The sequence below is a fragment of the Oryctolagus cuniculus genome, chromosome 13 (genome assembly GCF_964237555.1).
Source record: "Oryctolagus cuniculus chromosome 13, mOryCun1.1, whole genome shotgun sequence".
In the NCBI taxonomy this organism is placed as follows: domain Eukaryota; kingdom Metazoa; phylum Chordata; class Mammalia; order Lagomorpha; family Leporidae; genus Oryctolagus; species Oryctolagus cuniculus.
In genome coordinates this window covers 108894389-108909557 of record NC_091444.1, presented here as the reverse complement: position 1 = coordinate 108909557, position 15169 = coordinate 108894389, and the positions used below count along the sequence as shown (strand labels likewise).

Genomic DNA, 15169 nt, shown 5'->3' with positions numbered 1-15169 from the left:
TGCAGCGCAGCGGGTTAACACCCTGGCCCGAAGCACCGCATCCCATATGGGCACCGGTTTGAGACCTGGTCGCTCCACTTCTGATCCAGCTCTCTGCTATGGCCTGGGATAGCAGTACAAGATGGCCCAAGTCCTTGGGCCCCCGCACCCATGTGGGAGACCCAGAGGAAGTTCCTGGCTCCTGGCTTCTGATCGGCGCAGCTCTGGCCGTTGCAGCCAATTTGAGAGTGAACCATTGAACGGAAGACCTCTCTCTCTCTCCTCTCCTCTCTCTGTGTAACTCTTTCAAATAAATAAATAAATCTTAAAAAAAAAATTAACTCGGGGCCGGCACTGTAGTGTAGTGGGTAAAGCCGCTGCCTGCTGTGCCGTCATCCCAAATGGACACTGGTTCGAGTCCCAGATGCTCTACATCTGATCCAGCTCTCTGCTATGGCCTGGGAAAGCAGCTGAAGATGATCCAAGTCCTTGGGCCACTGCACCCACGTGGGAGACCTGGAAGAGGCTCCTGGCTCCTGACTATGAATTTGTGCAACTCTGGCCATTGCAGCCATCTAGAGAGTAACCAGAGGATGGAAGACTTCTCTCTCTCTCTCCGTCTCTCTGGCTTCAAATAAATAAATAAACCTTAAAAAAAATACAGAAAGAAAGTGAAACTATTCCTCAGAGGGCATCAGTGGGAAGTGCATCTTCAATCCAGTCTCCAGCAGGGAAACCGTGGCCTCAGGGGCATTCACTCCTTCACACTTACGTCTACTGCAACTACTCATGCAAGGAACAGACAGAAGGCCTACTGGGGCCAGCGCTGTGGCTCACTTGGTTGACCCTCTGCCTGCGGCGCCGGCATCCCATATGGGCGCCGGGTTCTAGTCCTGGCTGCTCTTACAATATTGGACTTTTATGTCAACACACCTTCAAATGACAGTAATAAAGACAATACTGAGTTCAATAATGACAGCATCCATCTCTTCACAGTCACCCTCTGAGGTCCAAGAGTAATTATTTAGGAAACCAAACCACCTAAGTAACCTGCACAAGTGGGAATGAACCCAGAGGCCACTGCCTGATGGTGGACGTCATTAACTATGAGTTTTTGAAGGCTTGCTTAATCACTATTTTAAAAGAGAGAACATCGTGTTAGAACTGACTCAGAGCACAGAAATGCAAAGGGCTTGTAATGCTCGACGAGTTTATATCTCAAGTTGACTGCTGGCCAACAACAGCTATTTTAATTTTGTTATTTCACAAATACAGAGATAGGATCTGTGTCTCATTCCTACCAGAGCATTTCACTCTGAGGTCATTTTTTACCATGTTCAATTTTATCTATCATAACTCATTCCTTGAACACAGTCTTAAGCACCTCCCACAACCAATCTCATTTTAATGGTTAATAGCATCAAATGTCTGCAATGTTTCCACTGTCAGGAAACTGTGCATAACTGTTTTAATCTTCACTGTACACTCATCTTTACTCACCAAGGTTAAGGATGTTTTTATATCCTGGTCAAGCGTTTAAATACATACTCAAATCCCTCACTTGGCCTCCTCTTTTACAGGTGCAGACACAATGCAGAAACTCTGCATGTACAATTAACTATCCTTTATTTGAACACATGGACCAGAGAGTTTGGATTTGAGATGTTTGGAGATTTTGAAGACTGCATATATGGGGGGGAGGGACTAAAAGGTAATTCGCATCTTCCATTAACTCTTTGAAACCCCCATATCCATAGTGGATACATTAGAGATGGGACCCACATCTAAACATGAAATCTGTATGTCTTAACAGCCTGAAGGTGATGTTATGCAGTATTGTTAGTGCACCTACAGTTTGACTGTAAACCCATCCCCTGAGGTCAGGTATATAATCTTCCACTGGGCCAGAGCTGTGATGCAGTGGGTTAAGCTGCAGTGTGCAGCACTGGCATCCCATATGGGTACTGGTTCAAAGTCCTTGCTGCTCCACTTCTGATCCAGCTCCCTGTTAATGGACTTGGGAAAGCAGTACAAGATGGCCCAAGTCCTTGGGCCCTTACACCCATGTGGGAGACCCAGAAGACACTCCTGGCTTCAGCATGGCCCAGTCTGGCCATTGTGACCATCTGGGAAGCAAACCAGATGGAAGATCTCTCTCTCTCTCACCTCTGTAACTCTGCCTTTCAAATAAATAAATAAATAAATCTTAAAAGGGGGGGCATCACATCAGCACTCAAAAGCTTTCAGTTTCAGCAGCATTTTAGACTTTGGATTTTCAGATCAGGAATGCTATTAAGCAACTATAGAGAAAAAACTTTTAAAATGTGGCAAGTGACATTTACTTCAGAGTTTTAGAATAAGGTCTCCATAAGTCAGATCACACAAGAAGTAATCCACAAGATTTCTTCCTACACAACCCTTATACAAGGAGTTGTATTTATTTGTATTTATTCAATACAATTAAACTCCAGTCAATAAATATTTATTGGACACCTACCAGGTAGCATTTAAGTGACAGTGCTGGGATACGAACCCAGGTCAGACTCAAAAGCCCATGCTTTGAATACACTTAGGTTTCTAATAAGACAAGTTAGACATTTTCACCATTCCAATACTCCCTTTTCTGTGTCATAATATTTTTGGCTTAATGGTGGAAAAAGATGTAATAGAAGTCTCTCTCAAAAATGCAGCAAAGTTGGATATATCCCAAGTCTGTTCCGCCATCATTTTTTCATTATTTATTTTCATTTCATTTGAAAGGCAGAGAGAGAGAAAGAGAGAAAAAGAGAGAGAGAGAGAGAATCTTCCAACCCACTGATTCACTCCCCCAAATGCCTTCAACAGCCAGGGCTTTGCCAGGCAGAGGCCAGGAACCAAGAACTTCATCCAGGTCTCCCATGTGGGTGGCAACAGCCCAAATACTTGAGTACTAAGCTGCTGCCTCCTGGGGTGCACATTAGCAGGAAACTGGAATCAGAAGCAGAGGGGGGACTTGAACCCAGATACTCAGATCTGAGATGCAGGCTTCTCAAGCTGGATCTTAACTGCTGCAGATGTCCAACCCTACTATCATTTCTTCCTGGGACAGTCAATTTCACGGTGTCCACCTGACTGGATTAAGGAATACCTTGAAACCTGGGAAAGCGTTACTGTGAATGAGTCTGTGGGCATGCTTTCAGACGAGATTAGCAAGCGAGTCTGACTGCGCTGGCTGGGATGACCTGGCTTCCACACGGGTGGGCATCAAGGGCCAGGCATCTGGAGAGACTGAAGGGGACCGCAAATCTGGCTCTAAGAGCTGGGGCCCCTCCAAGGACACTCAGACTTTCAGCCTCAGCTGAGACGCACAACCTCAGCATCCCTGGCGCTGTGGCCCTGCGCTTGCACACACCGAGCTAGCCAGTAGATGACCTTTTCAGCTGCCACAACCACAGGAGCCACACTCCTAACACTCTGTCTCCTGAAGTTGATACCCTATCAGCTCTGTATCTCTAGAGAAGGGAGAACAAATAAACAGGCCAGTAACAGGTTTTAATAAATAAAAATCAGTCTAAAAAGTAGGAAGCTTGCAGTTCCACATAAGTGTAAGCAAGGGTTAAAAACAACAATCATATCACAAGATGTCCATTTCATTCCTACGCATTTTGTTGTATCCTATATTAATTATCACATATCTGAGAAAACCTGTGATACTTGTCTTTTGGGCACTGCCTTATTTCTCTAAGCATAATGGTCTTCCTACCTTTTACCTGTTGAATAATATGGTGACTGATGAATTAAGCCTGTGAGGGGCCTGAAATCACGTCTTTGCTACAACCTGATACCATCAAACTACAAGAGGAGAACAGTGAGGAAACTGCAAGACATTGGCATAGGCAGACTCCTTGGAAAAGACCCCAGGAGCACAGGCAATCAAAGCAAAAATACACAAATGGAATCACACCAAGAAGCTCCTACACTGCAAAGGAAGCACTTAACAAAGTGAAAGGCAACTGACAGAATGGGAGAAAATGTTTGCAAACTATGCAGCTGATAAAGGATTAATACCCAGATTCTGGTTCCAGGGCTGTGGCGCAGCCAGTCACACTACCTGTAGGGCAGGCATCCCATACGTGCGCCAGTTCAAGTCCCAGCAGCTCCACTTGAACCTAGTTCCCTGCTAATGTACTGGGAGGGCAGCAGAGAATGGCCCAAGTGCTTGGGCCCCCACTTCCTACGTGGAAGACCCAGAAGAAGCTCCTGGCTACTAGCTTCCAGCTCTGGGTGTTGTGGCCATTTGAGAAGTGAACCAGAAGATAGAATCTCTCCCTCCACCTCTCCATCTCTCATTCTAACTCTGCCTTCCAAATAAATTAAAAAAAAAAAATAGCACACAATCTATAAAGAGCTCAAGAAACTCAACATCACAACAATCCAGTTAATAAATGGGCAAAGGACTTGAACAGGTATTTTTCAAAAGATGAAATTCAAATGGCCAAAAGACACATTAAAAAATGTTCTGAATCACTAGCCATCAGGGAAATGCAACTCAAAAATCACAGTGTGGTTTCACATCACCCCAGTTAGAACAGCTATCATACAGAAATCAAAAACTAATAAATGCTGCCAAGGATACAGGGGAAAAGGTTCTCTAATCCACTGTTGGTGGGAATGCAAACTAGTACAAGCCATTGCGGAAGACAGCATGGAGATACCTCAGAAATCTGAAAATAGATCTCTACCATATGACCCAGTCATCCCACTTCTGGGAATTTACCCAAAGGAAACGAAATCAGCATATGAAAGAGTGATCTGCACCCCCATGTTTATTGCAGCCCAATTCACAATAGCTAAGATACAAAGTCAACCCATATGTACAACAACTGATGAGTGAGAATATGGTGTATTTATATACAATACTACCAGCCATAAAAAAAGAAGGAAATCCTGTCTTTTGAGACAAAATGGATGCAACTGGAAACCATTATAATTAGTGAAATAAGTCAGTCCCCAAAATGACAAATACCATGTTTTCTCCGATCTGTAGTAACCAACAGAGTCCAAAAAATATAATGTATATGTACAAAACTGACATTTTGAGAACTACTGTTTACAGCTCTTGTCTCTACTGTTAAGGGACAGTGTTTTTTTTTTCTTACTATTTGTTGAATTCTTTACTTACTGGAGGGTTAAGCTTATGATTGTAAAAAAAACTGAAAGAATGTCACTGTAGAAATTAAAAGAGGCCAGCGCCACGGCTCACTAGATTAATACTCCACCTGCAGCGCTGGCACCCCAGGGTTCTAGTCCCGGTTGGGACACCGGATTCTGTCCCAGTTGCTCCTCTTCAGTCCAGCTCTCTGCTGTGGCCCGGGAGGGCAGTAGAGGATGGTGCAGATGCTTGGGCTCTGTATCAGCATGAAAGACCAGAAGGAAGCACCTGGCTCCTGGCTTCAGACTGGCACAGCGCCGATTTGGGAGGGACCATTTGGGGGGTGAACCAATGGAAGAAGACCTTTCTCTCTCTCTCTCTCTGTCTAACTCTACCTGTCAAAAAAAAATTAAAAGAATAAGAAAGGAAGGAGGAGGGAGGGTAGGGTGGGAAGTATCACTATACTCCTAAATTTGTATATATGAAATACATGGAATTTGTTCACTCTATATAAAAAAAATCACAAAAAATTGAGTCTTGAATTTTAGATAGAAAAATGTATTAATAAAAGGTGCTTAGCACTTAAAAAATAAATTGTCTTTATAGAAATTAAAGGAAAGAAGGAAGGAGGAGGACTGAAGAGGGAAGGGAGGGAAATACGGTTATGTTCTTAGAACTGTACCAATGAAATACATGAAATCTGTTCCCTTTATATTAATAAAATTTTAAAAGTGGGTTTAAAAAATCACTGTACTCCAGAACAGAATCAGACTTGATGACTCCAGGAATTAGCATGTGGCTCTTTCCACTTCCCACAGAGTAAAATGGGAAGAGCATGAGAAACTGAGAAATCTCACTGAGCTCTGCACCACTTGAGGGTGAGAGGTGAAGATGACGTCATCCCCTGGCAAGAGCACCCTTCCCCTTTTAGGAAAAGTAAAATGTCCCTTCTGTCTGGCAGGAAGAGGTGTGGCGCTAACTCCAGATAATATAAAAGGATTAATGATTAACATAATTTACAGGAAGGATGGAACAGGACCTGCAATGAGTGAGTGAGTGAATGACTGAGAGGGGAAGAACAGACAAGAGGCTAAGCAATCCAAGGCCAGCACTGCGAGAGTCATACTTCACTGAGGCTTTCCCCCACCACCTCTTGTGGACAAACACAACAGCTGTCTGCACTGGAAACCTGCTCAAGTTTACCACTCTCGACCAGGCAGACGAGCTGAGCAGCAGGAACACCTCTTCACACACCACAGTGCTACTATGGCCTGAAGCTAATGAGATCCGACAACAAAGGTCTGGTTGCTCAGAAAACAATCAGAAATCTGACAGCAGCTCACAACAGGAGTAGGCACTTGAGGACCAGAGCAACGGACTGCAAACCCATTCATCACTGGTCACTGGGACCCTAGCCACCTTCTCCAGGGAATGACACCAGGAAAGCTCAGTCACCTCTACCATCTGGTCCACAGGGACAAGGACACCAGTGGACAGCTGCCAGGGCAGCTACCAAGATGCCCAAGAGACAAGCACCGTGGGGAGAGGGGAGAGGCAAAGGCTGGGACACTACACCCTACACCACAGCGGGTCGAGGTGGGAAACTTCTCCAAGACAAAGGGGGAATGAGGGAGGAATCTTCTCAGGCAAGAGGAGAAAATCTGCACGAGCTCATTATGTTTTTCAGGGAATCTGGGAAACCTCAAACAAATCTTACCTCACAGGGATCAAAACAGGCCACAAAGAGAGGGAAAGTATAACGACCCAGGGAAGGAAATCTGGGTCAGAATCCTCTACAGAACGCTTACACACAATCAGCACAAGAGGAAGATCAGACAAGAAAAGCCACCCAGAACTCAAGCCAATCAACATGACCTGAAAAGCAGACAACCGAAAAGGACAGCCTTGTTTAAGAACAGGAAAAAAAAATTTGAGCATTAAATTCTAACAACAGAGGGAGCACACAATAAACTCAAAAGTGCGGAAGAATGGACTTGAAACAGTTGTCTTGCTTTGTGAAACAAAGCTACCCCAGCCAGTGGGCACCCGGCCCCTCCCACTCGCAGGAGGGCTTACACTGCTCCTTCCGAACACTTTCTAAGAGTTTTTTGCCTTTCCCTGAGGAGAAAAGAAGAATTAGCAACTGTTTTTGTTGAGAAGGCTTTCTCTGGAGCAAGTTTACAAAGTTGCTTGTGAATGGAGGCAGCAGAAGTGACTCCCTGATCAATGGTAACAACTTGTGTTCCCCAGAACTTGTTAGGAATTGAGTTTTGTCCCCAGATTGTATAACTTCAACCACTTTTTAGGTAGATAGTAAAATCTACCCTTGATCAAACTAACACTGGCCACATCTTCTACCTAATCCCTCCCCTAGCTGCCCTATGGCAAAATCCAACAACAGTGCTGGCTGTGTCTTACATATGCAGAAACAAACTACACACAGAGAGAAATCACTTAAGTTTCTCATTTTTCTCACCAGGAAGAACTGATGCAGGATACAACAGGATCATGAATGTGAAAGCTTTGGGCAACAAATACCTTTTTTAAAAAAAATTATTTATTTGAAAGGCAGAGTTACACAAGGCGGGGGGGGGGGGAGGGTGCAGAGAGCAGAGAGAAAGAGATCTTACATCTTACATCGTAGGTTCATTCCCTCAGTGGCCATCAGAGTTGGGCCATTGGGTCTCCCACATGAGTGCAGGGGCCCAAACACTTGGGCCATCTTCAGCTGCTTTCCCAGGTGCATGAGCAGGGAGCTGGATTGAAACTGGAGCAGCCAGGACTTGAACCAGCACCTATTTGGTATGCCAGTGCCACAGGTACCAGCTATGCCACAGCACTGGCCCCAACAAATATCTTTAGTGATCTTCAACTTATAATTTATTTGATTATTGAATTTCTTTTTCCCTCATCAAATTATTCACTAGTCATGGGCTTCTAAAATAAGAACCTAAGTAAACTGAATAAATATTGCTCAATCTCTCATACTTCTTTAATAAGCATAAATCTTATTCCCTATTAATTATAATTTGATTACATTTTCCTAATACAAGGGTACTTAAAAGGCTGTGGAAAAATGGAATTAAAATCTAAATTTATTTTGACAGGAGATTTTGAAATCCATGTGTAGTTTTTACATAGTATGCATTTCCACGAACTTTTTAAAATGCCCTTGTACAACACTGTAATACTAAATGTGCTTGCTCCAATTGCAGCCTCTTCCCCAACAATCAGACATGACTGTACCACTACTCCCTTAAGAGGCACAGAAATAACAACACAAGAGCGATCACACATAAACTACAACTACACTGGATGTAGAGGGAAAGGTAGTGAACTATTCTGCCTAACTGCATAAGAAAATTACCTATTGCATATTCATTCAATAAACATATACTGAAAGGACTTCTGTAGTCAAATGGCACACACCTGATGTTGCATGTGTACATTTTCAATGATGAAAATAATTCCTAGACAAAAGAGAAAGTTAACTTTTCTTCTACTTTTCTGACTTTTTTTCAGCTCTCACTGGTTCTTCATCTCTTCGACCACAATAAAAAGAACTACTTTCTTTGTGGTTCCAAAGCACATTCCTGACAGAGCCTGGGATGGTCAGTGACAAACTTTCAGTGATGCCCAGTATCAGAGTTGGTTTCTATCAAGCTTTTACTACAAGTTACTGTATTCATGTCTGTGGCTGAACAGAGCAGAGCTGGACACAAGAGTTCAGGCCTTCATGTAATATATTCACACAAACACACATATAACTTCATGGGTAACCAAATGATCAACTAACATGTCCAGCATTAGACTGGGCCTGTAGACAGATGTCCCCATCTGTCACCCTTGTCTGCTCATAACCATTCCAAGCTCATGTGCCATCTCCTCCACGGTCAGCCCAAACCACTCAGGCCAATGCTGATCTTCTCTTCAAAAGCTATTAGGATGGGGGCAGCTGTTGAGACATCGCTGGTTAAGCCATCACTTGGGACATCCACATCCCTTATCAGAGTGTCTGGGTTCAAGTCTGGTTTACCAAGCTTCCTGCTAATACTCAGCTTGGGAGGCAGCAGATGATGGCTCAAGTACTTGGGTCCCTGTCATCACCCAAGCAGGAGACCCAGATGGAATTACTGGCTCCTCGGCTTGGCCTGGCTCAGTTCTGGCCAGCTCTTGTAGGTTTATGCAGAGTGAAACAATGAATGGAAGACCTTGATCGATCGCTCTCTTTTCTCTGTCACACTACATTTCGAATAAATAAAAATAAATAAACTTTCTAATAAAACCTATTAGGGAGTACTGCTGGCACAGTACACTGTAAAATATTCTTTGGCATTTGTTGTTTTTTTTAAAGTAAACACAATTTGTCCAAGTAGACAGATAATACATGCAACATCAACCACCAGGCCAACTTCCTGACTCACACCCACTCAGCACAGCCTGTCAGGTGCCTGGACACACCACACTGCCAGACTAAAATGCAAGGTGTGGCTGGGTGACATCCTGAAGAAGGTCTAGGGTGGCTGGCCAGCTCTGGCAGGTACTCCTTGAGGATAACACGCACAGTCCCTGCCCTCCCAGGGGGTGACATGGGAAAATGGGGCTGTTCGTGGGATAAAGAGAAAAATGGACTAAAGTGCATGAGCCGGCGGAGCTGCCCTTCAAGCAGCCAGAAAGATCATCTGAAGTGCAGACAGGGGAAGCAAAGCCTTCGAAGGCTGCGCGTTTTGACAAAGGTCACCAAGAAACCCAGTCTCTCTCCCCACCAAGTTCCTTTCTCATAAATGCCAGCAATGCCACGGCAGAGGGACATGAATGTCATCACGTCTTTTTGTTTTTACCTCAAGTGTGCGGTTACTGGAAAACCCCACAAGTGCCTCACTCACTCAGTAAAACGACACTCAAAGGAATCAGAAGCCGGGAGAAGAATGGAGGAAGGAAAAGGCTTTTCTCCATCTCTCCTCTCCCACCCATGCCGGGGCAAGCATTCCCTAGGTGCACCCTCCGGCCCCTCTTCCTCCACACCCTCTCCTCTGGTGCCTTCCTCTGCAGCCCAGAGCTCCAACCAGCACTTACAGTCTAAGAATTCACAAAGCAAAATCTCCCAACCTGCTCACCAGCTGCACTCTAGGCTTCTCTACCCATGTCCATCATGCACAGAGAACCCATCCCCCTCTTCAGCCAGCCAGCTCCCCTCCTGGGCAGACTGTCTACTCTGGTAAACCACCGATCTCAGACACCAAGTCCCTCTCCTAAATACAGCACGTGTGTCCCCAGCCAAACCATTCCTATTATACCAGAGATCTTCAAAGCCTCCGCTTGCTCACTTAAAAATTATTTATTTATTTGAAAAGCAAAGTTACAGAGAGGCAGAGGCAGAGAGAGAGAGGTCTTCCATCCACTGGTTCACCCCCAAGATGGCCCTAACAGCCAGAGTTGTGCCAATCCAAAGCCAGAAGCTTCTTCCAGGTCTCCCACGTGAGTGCAGGGGCCCAAGGACTTGGGCCATCTTCTACTGCTTTCCCAGGCCATAGCAGGGAGCTGAATCAGAACTGGAGCAGACAGGACTCAGCAGCAGGCACCTATATGGGATGCTGGCATTGAGGGCAGCAGCCTTACCCACCATGGCACAGTGCCAGCCCCAATGCTTGCTCATTTTTGTCACTAACAACATTGAGGGCAAATATGTACCCCAAATATATGCACATTTATAAGTGAAAATATAATTTATAGCAATATACTACAACACTATAAATTACAATAAAATGTTTAAGGTAATTAGATTCAAAGATACTTCCAATAAATAATCGTAAATGAGTCTTTCTACACCCCAAAGAATAATTTTACACATTCTTGAAGGCCGGAAACCCACACTTTTGAGACTCTGTAGAATGAGACTGGTCCTTTAATATAAAATTGTGTGCATATACACACTTTGTATGTATGTATCTGAAGCAGTTTCTCTCTCTCTCTCTCTCACACACACACACACTTCATGAAGAGGTGATCTGCACATACTGAAGCATACTGCTAGTACAGTTAACCTTGTCTTGTAAAGCCACAAACCAAAAATAAAGTTTAAAGCTGACCTCTAAAATCCCACGTGGTATTATCTTATAAATAAAACTTCACTTGGTAAAAGCCTTATAAATAGCCATTTCCAAAACAATGAAAAATTTACAAAACACAGTTGGGCTCCTTTCGCACACATCTCCTCAAAGAGACACTTTTTTTCACCTATCCATTGAACCCTTATAAAACTGCAAAAGTTCTGAGTTTCATGGACTTCGGCGGGTTTTTTGTTTTGTTTTGCAGCTTTCCACATAAATATAGCTATGACCTCAGGATCCCTGGGACGCAGGAGACTACCACACTCTTCCATACTCATCCTCCCAAGGACAAACAGAACCCTCAGCACACACAATGAGAACAACACTGCTGGCATGGCAACACCTGTTTTTCGACACAGACCCCTCTGGATCCCTAACCCTCCATGTAGATTAGCCACAGTCCTCTCTAATCCTCTCAGGTAAATGCACTTGTTGCAATTTCAGAAATCTAAGTTCTCAGCACTCCAAAGATCTCTGCAGCGTGTACCACCCTCAGAAGTGGCTCAGCCCATCACTGCAGCAGCGAAGAGCAAACCGGCACACTGAGATGAAGGAAAACGCTTGCTTCCAGCACTGCACAACTCTCCCTTCCTGGGAGCCAGTTTATTCAGTAAGAAGCCAAACAACAAGTCAATCACAAGTGGCAGGGATTCTTGTGAAAACTTGCAGGACATTAAACGGACTGCTTTTCATGAAGATAAAAGGTCCCCAGTGCGTGCAACTCCTGCAGTTAGGAATTCAACACCAAGTAGGCATTTCCATTCAATGATGGTGACCTGTGGTGGACTCAAACTACACTACTAGAAGGCCCGAGTGTTAAAATTACTCAAGCTAAGGACTTTTCCACGTGGTTATACTTTGTTGCTCGTTTTGGTAGCATATATACAAAGCAGTTAGTCTTTGAGATTAAAAAATAACCTTAAAATACAACTTTACATTCTTAAACAAAAGAAAGTCCACATCACAAACACTTAAAATTGTCGATCTGTGAAGCCAAATTAGGCTAGGAGTTTATTTGCTCTGTCTACACAGTAAGGTATTAACCACATTCCCTATCTTTTAAACTAGCATTTTAATAACATCTTCCCCTTTTATACTCAATTTTTGGCGAAGTAAAATAGCTTTCATCCCAAATGTGTATACCAAAACATCAATGCTTCATTTCTTTCCTATTTATTACTTACCATCCCAAATCATGCATTTAGTATTGAGTAATGAAGCAAAATTACTTAAAAATATGAGCATTATAAAAACCACCAAACAACAAAAAAATAACCGACAACCTACGATTCTATGCACCTAAATATCTATGCGGACTGCTGACCCAGAGACATCTACGTAGCCAACCACACTGGGATGTCAGACTTGACCGCCCAGGAGGGCTGAGCAGCCGGCAAGTGCTCACGTCAGCGTCCCGGCGGCCACGGGCTCAGGACGGAGGTCCGTGGACCCTGGGGTCTTCGCCTCCGTAAAACGGGAGGTGAAAACAGGACCCACGGCTCCCCGCCCTGTCGCAGAACCGGGCGAGATAACCAGAATCCGTTATCGTATTGGCGCGGGCGCCTTTGTTCCACTTCAGAGGAACCAGCAGCGCGGAGCGGGGGTCGCGACTCGAGATCAAGAGCCAGCACCGGGCGAACCGCGCGCGCTCCCGGGCGGCACGAGCACCGGCGCGCGGCGGAGCGGCCCGGCCCTCGCCCAGCGCCCAGACCGGGGTCCTCAAGCCCAGACCGGGGTTCTCACGCCCGCGGCGGAGCGGCCAGACGGGGGTCCTCACGCCCGCGGCGGAGCGGCTCGGCCCTCGCCGAGCGCCCAGACGGGGGTCCTCACGCCCGCGGCGGAGCGGCCCGGCCCTCGCCCAGCGCCCAGACCGGGGTCCTCACGCCCGCGGTGGAGCGGCCCGGCCCTCGCCGAGCGCCCAGACCGGGGGTCCTCACGCCCAGACCGGGGTCCTCACGCCCAGACGGGGGTCCTCACGCCCGCGGCGGAGCGGCCCGGCCCTCGCCCAGTGCCCAGACCGGGGTCCTCACGCCCGCGGCGGAGCGGCCCGGCCCTCGCCCAGTGCCCAGACCGGGGTCCTCACGCCCGCGGCCTCCGCCCCGCACCCCGGCGCCGCGGCGGCTCCTCCCGCTCCCGGGGATCCCGGCCACTCCTCCCGGTTCCTGCGGGCACAGCGTGGCGGGCCCTGGCCCCGGCGACTCCTCCAGGCTCCCAGGGGTCCACCCCGCTCCCGGGGTCCGACAGCAAAGGGCTCGGCCCCCCGACTTCTCCCGACTCCCGAGGGCGACGGGTCCTGGCCCCCCAACTCCTCCCGGCTCCCCGCCCCCAGGGGCAGAGAACCGGGACTCCTCCCAGACGCCCGGGGCCGAAGGCGCTGGACCCCGAGTCCAGCTGCTGCCCGCTCTCGGGCGCTGTGGCCCGGCTCGGCGCTGCTGCCGCAGGACAAGCGCCCGGTGACCAGCACAGCGGCCGGCCGGGCCCTGAGCGAGGACCCCTGGGAGGCCTAGCTCTCCCCGGACGCGGGCGCTGACCCAGCGCTGCCGGAAACGGCCGGCCCCGCGCGGCAGCCACGCCGGCCTCCCAGGCAGAGGGGACGCCGGCCGGGAAGGGCCGCGAGGACGGGCCGGGCGCCGCCGGGCGCGCTGCGCCGCGCGCCGCAGGCCTCACCTTCCCCAGGCGGCGTCCGGGCCTGCGCCTTAGGCTGGGCCTGCTGCTCGGCGTCCCCGCGGCTCGGCGCGGCCTCTCCCGGCTCCGGGCGCGGCGGGCGGCGGCTCCTCCTCCTCCTCCTCCACCTCCTCCGGGCCACCGGGCGGGGTCTCGGCCGCCCCGCGCCGCCTCCCGGCCGGAAGCCCCTCCGCGGCCCCGCCCCGCGGGCCGGGCGCGCGCCCCTCGCTCCGGAAGCGCATTCCTGACGGCCGCGCCTCGGGAGGCGCCCGGACAAAGGGCTCGGCCGGGCGGGGCCGCGCGGGGCCGGGCGCGCGCGGGGCGGCCGGCCGGGGGCCGCGGTGCCTCAGCCCCGTCTCCCGCGCCTGCGGGTCCCGCGCGCCGGTGTCTCGGCCGCCGCTCTGATCCGGTGTAAGAGGAGCCCGCCCGGGGCGTTGGGGGTTGCACAGGGTCCCTGGGGCTCTCTGACCCACGAGCTCCGTGGTCCCGCGCACGGCGACCGCTGGGGACCGGCGTTAATGACCCCGTGACCCTGAAGGGGGCGGTGAACTCCCCGCGCGCGAGGGCCCCCGCGGGATTCACCTGCGCTCGGTTCGCGCCGCCAGGCCGCAGGGTTCCTTCCCTGGGGTGCAGCTCTGCCGGCACACAGAGCGGGTGCTGGAATTCTGGATAACGCTGGATAAGTTACGGTGCAGGGCTCCTGTGGGCCCAGGCTGGAGCGGCGTGGGAGGGCAGCGAGAAGGGGGAAGCGGAGTGTTCTGTAGAGAAGCGGCTCACACAAACACCAGGGGGAGGGCAGGGCCGCCCGTGCTGCTGAGGAGGCGTGCGAGCCACGTCGCAGGTCTTGAACTCAGCACCCGTGCGGGCTTCGCCACCCCAGCTCCCGGGCAGTGTTCTCGTCTGCCCGGTGGTAGACCCTCCTCCTGACCCTTACTGCAGTTCCCGACCCTGCTAGTACCTGCTCTCCAGAAGAGCCTTTGGTCACCTGCCGCTCTCAGTTGCTCGCCCACAAGGGTCTGTGTGATCTCGGTCTCTGCCATTAGAAGAAGGCTTACCTCAGTGAAAGGCACCATGCTGCCTTAGTCAGATGCACTTGCCTTTCCTCAAACACTTGGGTCCCACGGGTTGTCTTTTATCACGTGATTGTGGGAGACCTGCTGGGGTGAGAGCCCTCTGCCTTCTGATGGTTGAGAACTCCTGAGACTCGGGGCAGCACTGTGATGTAGCAGGTAAAGCCCCCACCTGCAGTGCCGGCATCCCATGTGGCCACTGCTCCACTTCCAAT

General features: G+C 49.0%; 1 protein-coding gene across 4 annotated transcripts in view; it reads right to left on the bottom strand.

Moving 5' to 3' along the window:
• ITGB1 (integrin subunit beta 1) overlaps window positions 1-14675 on the bottom strand; it is a 47359-nt gene extending 32684 nt beyond the window's left edge. For 2 of the 4 annotated variants that reach the window (XM_070056197.1, XM_070056196.1), the window contains exon 1: window positions 14467-14675. The gene's annotated coding sequence lies outside the window, so the exon portion shown is untranslated. Of the gene's footprint in view, window positions 1-13887; window positions 14050-14466 lie in introns of those variants that run through there. The other 2 variants (XM_070056198.1, XM_002721189.5) reach the window with 2 other exon arrangements.
• Window positions 14676-15169: the final 494 nt, after the last annotated feature.